Source organism: Cupressus sempervirens, chromosome 7, assembly GCF_028749045.1.
Source record: "Cupressus sempervirens isolate cs-2001-9-10 chromosome 7, ASM2874904v1, whole genome shotgun sequence".
In the NCBI taxonomy this organism is placed as follows: domain Eukaryota; kingdom Viridiplantae; phylum Streptophyta; class Pinopsida; order Cupressales; family Cupressaceae; genus Cupressus; species Cupressus sempervirens.
The window spans coordinates 310886989-310901360 of record NC_143124.1 but is presented as its reverse complement, the minus strand read 5'-3'; positions in this window follow the sequence as shown (position 1 = coordinate 310901360).

Below are 14372 nucleotides of genomic sequence, written 5' to 3'. Positions count from 1 at the left end.
AAAATACATAATCAAGTGCAATTGTATATAATATCATAGCTGAAGTAACATGTATTAAATACCTAATTAATCCATTTAAATCACTCACATTCATAGAAAGCATAAAAAACAAGAATGAAGTAAATAACCATAGCATAAAATCCATTTCATAACATAGTCAACAATATGTCCAATAAACCATATAACTAGATATCATCATAGATCCATTGTCATCTCAAAATAGCATCAACATGCAAATATGATAAACTAAACAGTATAGTAGTAAAGCATCTATGGTATTGAATCAAAGTATAACATCTAACCCTCAGGTCATCTCAGAGTACAAATAACAATAAGAGTATAAAGTATCTCTCGGATGAAAAATGGACAAGGTATAAACTACAAACAAAAGAGGCACTACTACTAACATCTTTCCAAGAAATATTGCTCCTCTACTAGTTTTTTTCCTCTCATCAATGCCTCTTTCCCAATCTACACCAATAAAGGCTCTCAACTAAATATTTCCTCCTTCCTAGAACTCTAATAACTCATATTCTATAGTTTCTTTTACGTATCTCAAAATTATTTTTTCTTCCATCATGTGATTTGCTTTAGGATTAATACAAAATCTTGCAACTATGCTAACTACTAATGCAAAATTAGGTTTGGAGTGTACCACATACTAAAGTTTCCTAGTCATTTATTTCTAAGTTGTCTAATTTACCTCCTTTTAATCATCATTCCTTGAGAGCGTATGTCTAGTAGACATAAGTGTTCCAACTAGTTTGAAAATTTTCATTGCAAATACTTCTAGTGTCTCCTTGATGTACTTTTATGGAGTGATAAATATTTGATCTTGCATCTAATGAACTTGTAGACCCACAAGGAATTTAATACCCCAAACATAGACATTTGAAATTGTCGTCTCATTTATTCATAAAATTTCTTGCATAGCATCTCATGTCCACCAAATATGATATCATCTACAAATATTTTGGTAAGTAATAACTTGTCCTATGTTCCTTCTTCAGTTTACAAGTTACTCTTATCATTTGTCTTCTCAAACAAATATTTAGTAAATATTCATGGTGTCTTTCATACCATGCTCTAGGACCTTATTTCAATCTATATAAAGCTTTATGAAGTTTACATACCATTCACATTTTTCCTATATCAATGAAAAATTTAGGTTGTTCAATGTAGACTTCTTCTACAACTCCATTCAAGAAAATTTATTTAACATCCATCTGATACACTTTGAATCCTTTTTGTATTGCATGTACTAGAAGTATTCTAACTCCTTCAAGTCATGCTATAGGGGAAAATGTATCCCCATAATCAATACCTTCTTCTTGAGCATAACCTTTGCATACAAGTCTTTCCTTGTTTCTTCTCACTTTTGTTTCCTCATTCATCTTATTTCTGAATATCCATTTTGTACCAATCACATTATTATGCTAATGTCTAGGAACAAGAGATCTAGTTTTATTATTTTATATTTTCTCAATCTATTCACTCATTGCCTCTATCTAACTTTCATTTTCTAAACCATCTTTCTCAGATCTAGGCTCAAATTCACTAAGAAAACATGTACCTTTCAATTTTTTCCTAGTCACTAGGCCTTCTATCTCTCCTCCAACTATTTCTTTAGGTGCATGACGTCTTCTAAAAAAAATTTCAAATCTTGAATCTTTCTCACTTGATTGTGAACGTAGTTAACTTAGATCATCAAAATCTACATCCTTTTTCTCAGAATCTTCTGGCTAATGTAATTGCAACTTGGTTTGTAGTGCCTACTACTTGGATTATGTTGATTGGGACTTGGGTTGCACTACCTAAAATTGTAACTTAGTTTGAACTTTATATGAAGTGAGTTTTTAAGTACAATTAGTTTCTATCTAGTTTTACCTTTATGAGGTAATGTCTTAGGTTCCTAGATTCATAATAAACAAAATTTATGTAATCTTCAAGCTCTTTGTTTCTTTGTTCTTTGTTTATTTTCGCAAACTCATTAATCTTTACATGGACACTTTCTATCACTTTGAGATTAGCAAGATTCAAACATTTGTATGCATTACTTATATTGAAGTAACCTAGGAGTATACCTTGTTAGAGTAAATAATTAATTATTAATTATTTATTCTATTTACTTAAGCTTACTTAGGTAAATGCATTTATTTAATATTTTTTATTTAATGCATGTAGTTGTTAGTTGTTGACGACACGGGAGTTTTTTCCCTTCTAGCATGTTTCACCTTTTCTGGATATGTGCTGAGTTGTCATCCTTATCTTCTGCCACCTTCTAGCTTGTTCTACAAGCTTCCATGAGCTCTTTATAAGCAGGCTCTCTTATTGTATTTTCATATCATAAGGCATTGTGCATAGTGTAAATAAATTTTCTTCCTGTGTTTGCACATATTGTCTCTCATGTCCGTTTAGGGGTTTTCCCTTACTCCATGCTCTTCCTCTCCTTGGTTTCTCTTTGACAGGTTCTCGCATGTTAGTGATCTTGGGCATCTTTGGAGTTGGCTTTCCTCAACTCCAACATGGTATCAGAGCCTTCCTGCTACTGCTTGGTTGAAGAATTTTGAAACCGTGATTTGAAGTCACAAACACTAGTTTGTTTGTGCATTTTTTTTTCAAATCAGGGGATCAAAATTTTTTTGGAGGAGTTTGGGGTCAAACGGACATCACCATTGGATCCAAAAGGCTATTTGTAGTTAGGATTCATATAAAACTTTTCAATTTTAGAGACACAGCTCCAGGAGGAAAAAAAATTTCATTTCAGGGACTGTCGTACGGACTGTACAGACACAGAATCGAAAAAAAATAATTTTAAAATTTTAAAATGGCCCACCATCGAGCAGCCACCCATGCACCGCTCGCTGACCACCACAGCCAATTGAGCCGCCACTGGGTAGCCCCAGCTTGGCCGTCGCTAACCGACCAACCCCGCTCCACCCACCACAGTGATGCCACTTCATTTCGCTACCCCTGCAGCCACTATGCCTAGTTCTACCTTCAGATCGGCCGCTCCACCAGTGTTCTCTGCCAACTCTCCAGTCAGCATGCTCTGTCAGCATTTTTGGCTGCATCACCGCCATGTCTACTTATTTGCCCCGTCAACAGCAGTTGATTCAGCATTTTTTGACATGTCAGCAACCACTGCCACGTCATCTGATCTGCCACGTGGCAGCCATGTGGCCGTCCTTTTTTCTTGACGGCTAACATGGCTGTCAATTTTTTTGCCACAATTTGCTGATGTAAGCATGATGTCATCCTAATCATGCCCTTTGCACCTCTCCTGATTCACTTTTGGACCTACTTGTGGTTTTTTGGCCATAACTTTTGCATACAGAGGTATTTTTTTGATCCGAAAGAAGCGTTGAAAAGCTGGTTCTGAGATGGAGACTTTGGTGTAAGTTTTTTTTAGGTTTTGATGTATTTTTATTTTTTATTTTCTTTTTGTTGAAGTTCAAAGTCATATTTTTGACTCTGGCATCCATATCTTTTCCATCGCATGCTTGTTTTTTGAAAACTTTATATTTTTGGAAAGTTGGTTTTGTCACCTTTTAAGAAATATAGTCCTTTTTCTTATTTTTGGCCCATGCTCTTTCTATCATAGTTTTGGCATTTTTACTATATGGTCGATATCTTGAGTGTTTTAAGCCTGACGATTGTTTTCCTGGCATGTATTCTCTTGTTTTAGATTGTACTTTCTTTTGTTGATGCTTGTTTTTAGTTTTGATCATTGTAGTTATCATTTTAAAGCACTTTTTTGTATCGCACTGAGATAAAATGCCACTTTTGCATTCCGAGAGTCATGAATGTTTTTTTAAGTTAGTTGTACTTGCACTATTTTTATAAAGCACCATGGGGGGGATAGTGGTTTGCTATTTTAGGCCTTCTTCCTTTGTCAAGTGAGTGTCCCTTCCATGACATTAGCCCCATGCGGAGTCAGTTTGACCATGTCTTTATAGGTGTTTGTACCTCTTTTCCTCTCTCATCGTTCTTGGTTTGTTTGTAGGAGACTTTGGCCCACCTTCTTAGTTGCCTATCATCACACCCTGTCTACATTAAGGGGGGGTTATGCTATTGTTCTAATTCATCCATGGTTCGATGGTTCGATAGTGTGAACTATGTATTCAGTGGTTGATCCTATATACAAGGTGATTGCAGTGGCTGGTTACCTATGCATTTCGGTGAGATGGATCATCTACCATATAGAAATGCTCAATTTGTACCTTCTTATTCCATGGAGGTTCTTCAGATCAGCAGTTTGGCAAATTTTGTAGCTTCTTCATGCTTCAGTGATGCTTCTTCATGATCACTCTCTATTCCTATTTTAGGGGACTTTTCCCTAGTTGGAGGCCTCTTTAGTTCTTCACAAGGTTACCTCTTTTTGGGGGAGTGTTTTTCCCACTTGGTTTTCTCTCTTTCCCTGCTTTTAGAGGTTGCATCTCTTGCATTGTACTTGGGTACCTAACATGGCCTCGTTGCTGGGACCCATTCTGTATTCATCTTAGTTTTGTGAGCTTAAGGAATTTCCCTAAGTTGCACTTAAGGAGGGTTGTTAGAGTAAATAATTAATTATTTATTATTTATTCTATTTACTTAAGCCTAGTTAGGTAAATGCATTTATTTAATATTTTGTATTTAATGTATGGACTGGTTAGTTGTTGACAACACGAGAGTTTGTTCCCTTCTAACATGTTTCACCTTTTGTGGATACATGCTGAGTTGTCATCCTTATCTTCTACCACCTTCTAGCTTGTTCTACAAGCTTCCATGAGCTCTTTATAAGTAGGCTCTCTCATTGTATTTTCATATCATAAGGCATTGTGCATATTTTAAATACATTTTCCTCTTGTGTTTGTACATATTGTCTCTCATGTCCGTTTAGGATTTTTCCCTTGCTCCATGCTCTTCCTCTCTTTGGCTTCTCTTTGACAGCTTGTCACATGTAGGTGATCTTGGGCATCTTCAGAGTTGGCTTTTCTCAACTCCAACATGGTATCAGAGCCTTCCTGCTGTTCCTTGGTTGAAGAATTTAGAAGCTTTGATTTGAAGTCACAAACCCTAGTTTGTTTTTTCATTTTTTTCTTCAAATCAGGGGATCAAATTTTTTTTAGAGCACTTTGGGCCCAAACGGACATCACCATTGGATCCAAAAGGTCGATTGCAGTCAGGATTCATATAAAACTTTTCAATTTTGGAGACAGAGCTTCGGTTAAAATTTTTTCATTTAAGGGTCTGCCGTATGGACTGTACGGACACAGAGTCAAAAAAAATAAAAAAAAATTTGAAAAATGGGCCATCGCTAGTGCACCACTAGGCTGCCACCTACGCCCCACTCACCGGCCACCGTAGCCAGCTGAGCCATCGCTGGGAAGCCCTGGCCCGGCCGCCACCGATTGGCCACCCCTGCTCCACCCACCGCAAGGACACCGCTTCATTTTGCTGCCACTATGCCAGGTTCTGCCTCCACTGGTGTTCTCTGCCAACTCTCTAGTCAACATGCTCTATCAGCATTTTTCGTTGCGTCACCACCATGTCTACTTATTTGCCCAGTCAGAAACGGTTGATTCAGCATTTTTTGACATGTCAGCAGCCACTGCCATGTCATCTGATCTGCCATGTGGCATCCACATGGCACTGCCATGTGGCCCTCCTTTTTTTCTTGATGGATGACGTGTTCGTCAATTTTTTTGTATCAATTTTCTGACATTAGCATGATGTCATCCTCATCATGCCCTTTGCACCTCTCCTGATTCACTTTTGGACCTACTTGTGGTTTTTTGGCCATAACTTTTGCATACGGAGGTATTTTTCCGATCCAAAAGAAACACCAAAAGGCTCATTCCGAGGCAAAGACTTTGGTGTAGGTATTTTTAAGTTTTGATGCATTTTTATTTTTTCTTTTTTTTTGTTGAAGTCTGAAGTCCTATTTTTGACTCTAGCATCCATATCTTTTGCATCCCATGCTTGTTTTTTGAAAACTTTATATTTTTGAAAAGCTAGTTCTATCACCTTTTCAAAAATATAGTCCTTTTTCTTAGTTTTTGGCCCATGCTCTTTCTATCATAGTTTTGGCCTTTTTGCTATATGGTGGATATCTTGAGTGTTTTAGGCCCGAGGATCATTTTCCTGGCATGGATATTTTTGTTTTAGGCTGTACTTTCTGTTATTGCAACTTGTTTTCAGTTTTGATCATCGTAGTTATAATTTTTAAGCACTTTTTTGTATCACATCGAGATAAAGTGCCACTTTTGCATTTCGAGAGTCATGAACATTGTTTTGAGTCAATTGTACTTGCACTATTTTTATAAAGCACCATGGGGGGGATAGTGGTTTGTTGTTTTAGGCCTTCTTCCTTTGTCAAGTAAGTGTCCCTTCCATGACATTAGCCCCATGCAGAGCCAGTTTGACCATGTCTTTATAGGTGTATGTACCTCTTTTCCTCTCTTGTTGTTCTTGGTTCATTTGCATGAGACTTTGGCCCACCTTCTTAGTTGCCTGTCATCACACCCTATCTGCATTAAGGGGCAGTTATGCTGTTATTCTAATGCATCCATGGTTTGATGGTTCGATAGTGTGAACTATGTATTCATTGGTTGATCCTATATACAAGGTGATTGAAGTGGCTGGCTACCTGTGCATTTTGATGAGATGGATCATCTACCATATAGAAATGCTCAGTTCGTACCTTCTTCTTCCATGGAGATTTTTTAGATCAGCAGTTTGGCAGATTTTGCAGCTTCTTCATGCTTTAGTGATGCTTCTTCATGATCACTCTCTGTTCCTATTTTAGGGGACTTTTCCCTAGTTGCAGGCTTCTTCAGTTCTTCACTAGGTTACCTCTTTTTGGGGGATGGTTTTTCCCACATGGTTTTCTCTCTTTCCCTACTTTTAGAAGTTGCATCTCTTGCTTGTACTTGGGTACCTAACATGGCCTCGTTCTTGGGACCCATTCTGCATTCATCTTAGTTTTGTAAGCTTAAGGCATTTCCCTAAGTTTCACTTAAGGTGGGTGTTAGAGTAAATAATTAATTATTTATTATTTATTCTATTTACTTAAGCTTACTTAGGTAAATGCATTTATTTAATATTTTGTATTTAATGCATGTAGTGGTTAGTTGTTGACAACACGAGAGTTTTTTCCCTTCTAGCATGTTTCACCTTTTCTGGATATGTGTTGAGTTGTCATCCTTATCTTATACCACCTTCCAGCTTTTTTTACAAGTTTCCATGAGCTCTTTATAAGCAGGCTCTCTTATTGTATTTTCATATTATAAGGCATTGTCCATATTGACATTTTCTTCTTGTGTTTGCACATATTGTCTCTCATGTCCATTTAGGGTTTTTCCCTTGCTCCATGCTCTTCCTCTCCTTGGCTTCTCTTTGACACGTTCTCACATGTAGGTGATCTTGGGTGTCTTCAGAGTTGGCTTTCCTCAACTCCAACATGGTATCAGAGCCTTCCTACTACTACTTGGTTGAAAAATTTTGAAGCCATGATTTGAAGTCACAAACCCTAGTTTGTTTATGCATTTTTTTTCCAAATCAGGGGATCAAAATTTTTTTGGAGCACTTTGGGCCCAAACAAACATCACCATTGGATTTGGAAGGCCGTTTGCAGTGAGGATTCATATAAAACTTTTCAGTTTCGGAGACAGAGCTCCTGGAGGAAATTTTTTTTCATTTCAGGGTCTACCATATGGACTATACGGACGCAGAGTCAAATTTTTTTTAAAAAATGGGCGGCCACCAGTGCACCACTGGGCGGCCACCCACACACCGCTCACTGCCCACTGTAGCTGACTGAGTTGTCACTGGGCAGCCCTGGCCCGACCGCCACCGACTGACCACCCCTGCTCCACCCACCGCAATGATGCTGCTTCGTTTCGCTACCCCTGCAGCCACTATGTCCATTTCTACCTCCAGATCGACCGCTCTATCGGTGTTCTCCACCAACTCTCCAGTCAACATGCTCTGTCAGCATTTTTTGCTACATCAACGCCACGTCTTCTTATTTGCCCAGTCAGCAGTGGTTGATTCAGCATTTTCTAACACGTCAGCAGCCACTGCCACATCATCTGATCTGCCACATGGCATCCATGTGGCACTGCCATGTGGCAGCCAAATGGCCCTCCTTTTTTCTTGACGGCTGACATGGCCATCAATTTTTTTGCAACAATTTGTTGACGTCAACATGATGTCATCCTCATCATGCCCTTTGCACCTCTCCTGATTCACTTTTGGACCTACTTGTGGCTTTTTGGCCATAACTTTTGCATACAGAGGTATTTCTCCAATCTGAAAGAAGCACCGAAAAGATGGTTTTGAGATGGAGACTTTGGTGTAGGTATTTTTAGGTTTTGATGCATTATTATTTTTTGTTTTTTCTATTGAAGTCTAAAGTCCTATTTTTGACTCTGGCATCCATATCTTTTGCCTCCCATGCTTTTTTTTTGAAAACTTTATATTTTTGAAAAGTCGGTTCTATCACCTTTTCAGAAATATAGTCCTTTTTTTTAGTTTTTGACCCATGCTCTTTCTATCATAGTTTTGGCATTTTTGCTATATGGCAGATATCTTGAGTGTTTTAGGCTTGAGGATCATTTTCCTGGCATGGATTCTCTTGTTTTAGGCTTTACTTTCTTTTGTTGCAGCTTGTTTTTAGTTTTGATCATTGTAGCTATCATTTTAAAGCACTTTTTTGTATCTCACTAAGATAAAGTGCCACTTTTGCATTCTAAGAGTCATGAACATTGTTTTTAGTCAATTGTACTTGCACTATTTTTATAAAGCACCATGGAGGGGATAGTGGTTTGCTATTTTAGGCTTTCTTCCTTTGTCAAGTGAGTGTCCCTTCCATGACATTAGCCCCATGTAGATTCAATTTAACTATGTCTTTATAGGTGTCTGTACCTCTTTTCCTCTCTTGTCATTCTTGGTTCATTTGCAGGAGACTTTGGCCCACCTTCTCAATTGCCTGTCATCACACCCCATCTGCATTAAGGGGGGGTTATGCTATTGTTCTAATGCATCCATGGTTTGATGGTTTGATAGTGTGAACTATGTATTTGGTGGTTGATCCTATATACAAGGTGATTGTAGTGGCCGGCTACCTATGTATTTTGATGAGATGGATCATCTACCATATAAAAATGCTCGGTTCATACCTTCTTCTTCCATGGAGGTTCTTCAAATTAGTATTTTGGCAGATTTTGTAGCTTTTTCATGCTTCAGTGATGCTTCTTCATGATCACTCTCTATTCCTATTTTAGGGGACTTTTCCCTAGTTGGAGGCTTCTTCAGTTCTTCACTAGGTTACCTCTTTTTGGGGGAGGGTTTTTCCCACGTGGTTTTCTCTCTTTCCCCACTTTTAGAGATTGCATCTCTTGCATTGTACTTGGGTACCTAACATGGCCTCATTGTTGGGACCCATTCTGCATTCATCTTAGTTTTGTGAGCTTAAGGCATTTCCTTAAGTGCAACTTAAGGGGGGGTGTTATAGTAAATAATTAATTATTTATTATTTATTCTATTTACTTAAGATTACTTAGGTAAATGCATTTATTTAATATTTTTTATTTAATGCATGTAGTGGTTAGTTGTTGACAACATGGGAGTTTGTTCCCTTCTAGCATGTTTCACCTTTTGTGGATATGTGTTGAGTTGTCATCCTTATCTTCTACCACCTTCCAGCTTGTTCTACAAGCCTCCATGAGCTCTTTATAAGTAGGCTCTCTCATTGTATTTTCATTTCATAAGACATTGTGCATAATGTAAATACATTTTCTTCTTGTGTTTGCACATATTGTCTCTCATGTCCGATTAAGATTTTTCCCTTGCTCCATGCTTTTCCTCTCCTTGGCTTCTCTTTGATAGGTTCTTGCATGCAGGTGATCTTGGGCATCTTCAGAGTTGGCTTTCCTCAACTCCAACATACCTTTCTTAAATTTTACATCAAGATTTAATTTCCTTACATCTTTTAGGATATTAAATTTTCTTCCAAATACTCTAAGATAATTAGCATTTAACTTCTACTTATACCATAATTATTAATGTGTTTTGTTCATAACTTTCTTCAGTTGAACTCGGCTCAATGTATGAACTTTTGTGCTAATTGATTCTCTTCAATATTTTGGTGCAATTTTTTTTTTTTTGATGAGTGTTCATGCACATTCCATTATGGATTTTTTTCTTCTTTATGCTTTTCTATTTTTCTCTAGAGCTCTATGTATTGATACTTGACTTTTGATTCCTCTTTCATTCTAGAATTCATTGAATTCATTTGAGATGAATTCTCCTCCTCTACTTGATCACAAAAATTCAAGATGCTTTCCTATTTTTTTCTCAACCCTATCCAAATACCATTTGAACTTTTAAAGAGCATTGAGAGATCTTTTAAAAACATTACATTCATCATGATAAAATATTCATCAACAAATAGAATGAAATATATATCTCCACACTAGTATTCCATACCTATTTCTCCACAAATATATATATTAACTAGCTCCAAAACTTCTTTAGACTTGTAAGACTTACTTTTAAAACTTCTTTTACTCATTTTACCAATTTGACATTTTTTACACATGCCCATCTTAGGTTTATTTAGATAAGGTGTGCCTCTTACTCCTTTATTCTTACTTATGGTCATTAGGTTATCAAATTTAACATGACACATATTTGTATGCTATAACAAATTTTCCTTTATCTAAGCTAGCAAACATGTATTTTTAGCGAGATCTAGGTAAAAAAAAGTATCTCTTATCTTATTGCCAGTTCAAACTAGGTTTCCTTTCCCAACTAATAGTTTTTATTTTCCATTCATGAACTCTACTTTGTATCCTTTATTGTTCATTTATGCTACACTAAATAGAATTTTTAGTTGTCCTTCAACCTAGTAAGAATTCTCACATTTGATTCCACCAATTGATGCTATGATTTCTTTCCCTTTTATATAACATGGTTCATTGTTTCCAAATCTAACACCTCCACCATCTTAGTTCTCCAAATGTTCAGATTTAGCTTTATCACCTATCATGTCATGAGAACAACCACTATCTATTATCCATGTATCATTTTTGCTAACATGAGAGATAAGTGCCACTTTTTCACTTTTCTCACTATCTGTTTCATCTTTGCCATTATCACTATCAAAATCTTTTCCAATGTAACATGATTTCTTATCTTTACCTTTTTAGTCCTTGTAACCTTTGAAATCTTTCTTTCCTTTGAACTTGTTGAACCTTTTTTCATCTGTATCTTCTTTGTTTGGTCACCTTACAACAATGTGGGAAACCCCTTCACAAGAGAAACAAATTAATGGAATTTTTTCTTCTAAATTTTCCTTTCCTTTTTGCTACCCAGGTATGTCTATGATAATGATTAACCAAAATATACTATTAAGTGGAAATAAAAAATCAGCAAATAATGGTTATGTCAACTTTATGTACAATTTTAGAATTTTTATAAACTTTACATCCAAAATTTGAGAGAAACAAATATTTAGGAAAATAGATTTAATTAATAAGGTACTAGGCCTTTTTAGGAAAAAAAAATTTAAAAAATTTGATTTGTCAAAAAATTGAATTTTAATGCAATAGTACAAAAATTTCAAGATGAAAAAGAAGAAGTTGACCTATGTCTAGCCTCCTTAATTAAAATCAAATAATAATAATTTTAAATAATATTCTAGTTAGTTGAAGTAGATTTATGGGTGGATGTGACAAAAAAATTTGTATAATTTTATTATAAATAAATAGTTAAATATTAATTTTCTACTTTAGTATTTTTCGAAAAAATGTTCTAATGTCTGACAACTTAACTAATTAAAAATTCTGAAAAATTAATTTTTTCTTTTCATTTTTTTCATTATAGTATAAGAACCATAGAATGTGATGCATGTTTTGGATTTTAAGAATGTTTTACCATTTGAATGTTATAGTTATTTTTCAAGTGGTGTGCCAATCAATACTTTATACATAACTCCATTAGAAAATATGTAATAATTACTTAGTGATCTCTCAACTTGAAAAACCATACATTTATGGAAAGTTAAGAACATTATTCATAAACCCTTTTTATTTCATCAAATTTTGGTGAAAAAAAATCATTAGTTATATGTTTGAAGTAAAAAACACACGAGAACGAGCCAAAAAGACATTTTTGAGATGCTTTTAAAGTTGACCATTTAGTATTGGTATCAAAAGATATAGTAGGCCCTATAAAGCTCTTAATTATTTTTGTTTAGTATTAGGATGGGTGGAAAAAAAGTTGGAATAGATTTTGACATGCTTTGAGGCATTTGAGGACTGCATATTTTTCATATCACCACTGTTTGGGACACCGTGATCCTAAACATACCAAAATTTTTTTCTAGAAGAGCTTCAATGAATTCATGGTCTTCATCTAATTCATCTTCTTCTTTAGTGTGAACTTTTTTTTCTTTTGAGGTCCGTCCTTTTCTACCAGGTTTTAGATTGGTTTTGAATGTACATTCAAGATTGTTAGAAGTAGGAGCATAGTTATCAAATTTATCCAACACAAAAGCAGTTAATCTTCCCAGAAGAGCATCTAAGGTTAAATCAATAGTTTTATTGCATCTCATCTCTTTGGTAGCTCAAACTCTAATTTCATAAATAGGAGGAAGTGTTATGAGTACCTTGCCTATTATTATTTCATCATAAATTATTTCTCTTGAAGCTTTGATTGCACTTACACTTTCATTTATCCTTTTACTATATCAAGAAATATTATCACCTTCTTTCATTTTCAAATGATCAAACTTACCTCTTAAAATTTCTACCTTAGCTCTTTGCACATTTCTATTTCCTCCATACACATTATATAGCTTTACCCACATATCAAATATAGTAGGACAATCTTTGACCTCATCAAATTTAGAATAGTTCGAAGAGGAATCTATATCAATCATCATTATATTGTGATGTTTTTTTATTGTTTCATCTACTCCACATTCATAGATTTGGGTGGTCACACATATTTATTCTCCTAGAACAAACAAACATCACTAATGCTTGATATATGCAGCTTCATCAACTCTTATAATGCTGAGAACTTATCTTTGTTAAGCTTAGAGATCTTCCTTATATAAGATATTTTGATTTTTAGCTTACGTCCATAAAATTTTTTCCTAAAAGCACGAACTACTTTGATACAAATTGTTGGAAATGTAAGATGTAACTGAGAGATGAGGGGTGAATCAATAACCACAAAAATAAATCTATGTCCCTTAGATGTCAATACAATCTTTAATTAATCATGCAATATTATCCATCTCAATTAACATTAGAATATTATTGTTACTTGATTAACAAAGAAATCCTAAGATTTTTTAATCTATTTTTTTCCCTTTAGTAAATTAGTTGCAGAAATATGAATAAAAAGAAAATAATATGAACATGGATGACAACAAGATTTAATGTAGAAACCCAATTTGGGAAAACCCACCTTGCAACTAGTCACAATATTTTTTACTCTTCTAAACTGAGCCCTATTAGATTCCAACCCTCATAAAGGTTACAAAATATACTATTAAGTATGACCCTATTAGAGGATTTAAATCACCATGCTAGGAGTGGCCTAGTGTAGTGGCTACCCCTAGTTTACTTTCCATGTTATATTGCCAAAATCTTTTAGGCCAACTTTATGGTTATGTGTTATCATATAGGGGTACTTGGCTACCTAATTTAATTGGATGTTATTTCATAATTAGTTATTTATTGATGAACTACTTGATAGTGGGTTATTTTATGCATTCATATTTATTCTTTTGATGATGTTACCTATGTTTTTTTTTTGCAAAAGTGGATAAGCCACTAAATATATTGTATTAATAAAACTAGTTCAAGTGCTCAATTGGGAAAAAACCAAACATAAATCCTAACATCATCGCTATATTTAAAAGTATTAAACATCAATATTTACAACATATAATATCATTAAATGTCATAAAAATTACAAAATGAGGGGATATTCCCATAAAAATTCAAAATTTGTCAAGTTATTACAACTTCAAAAACATTTCAACCAAATAGGAATGAATGTCCAAAACTCGACCAAAAAATATAAAATGATTAAGTACATGCCATTTGTCAAAAAATCCCACAAAATGGAAGACCTTCAAGCCTAAGAATTTTCATTCCTCCATATCCTCGCATGAAAGATCCTTAGTAAAATAAGAGGCCAAACCAATCTGGATTCTAAACATGGCAATGGAGCAACCTCCCAACTCAAGTCGGAATGACTAGCAACGTCATCTATAATATCTAACTCTCAAACATTTTCTAGTTCATGTGATGTAGCCTTGGTTAGTATACTAAGCCAATGCACCTAATTAGTAATTACTATGTCATCTT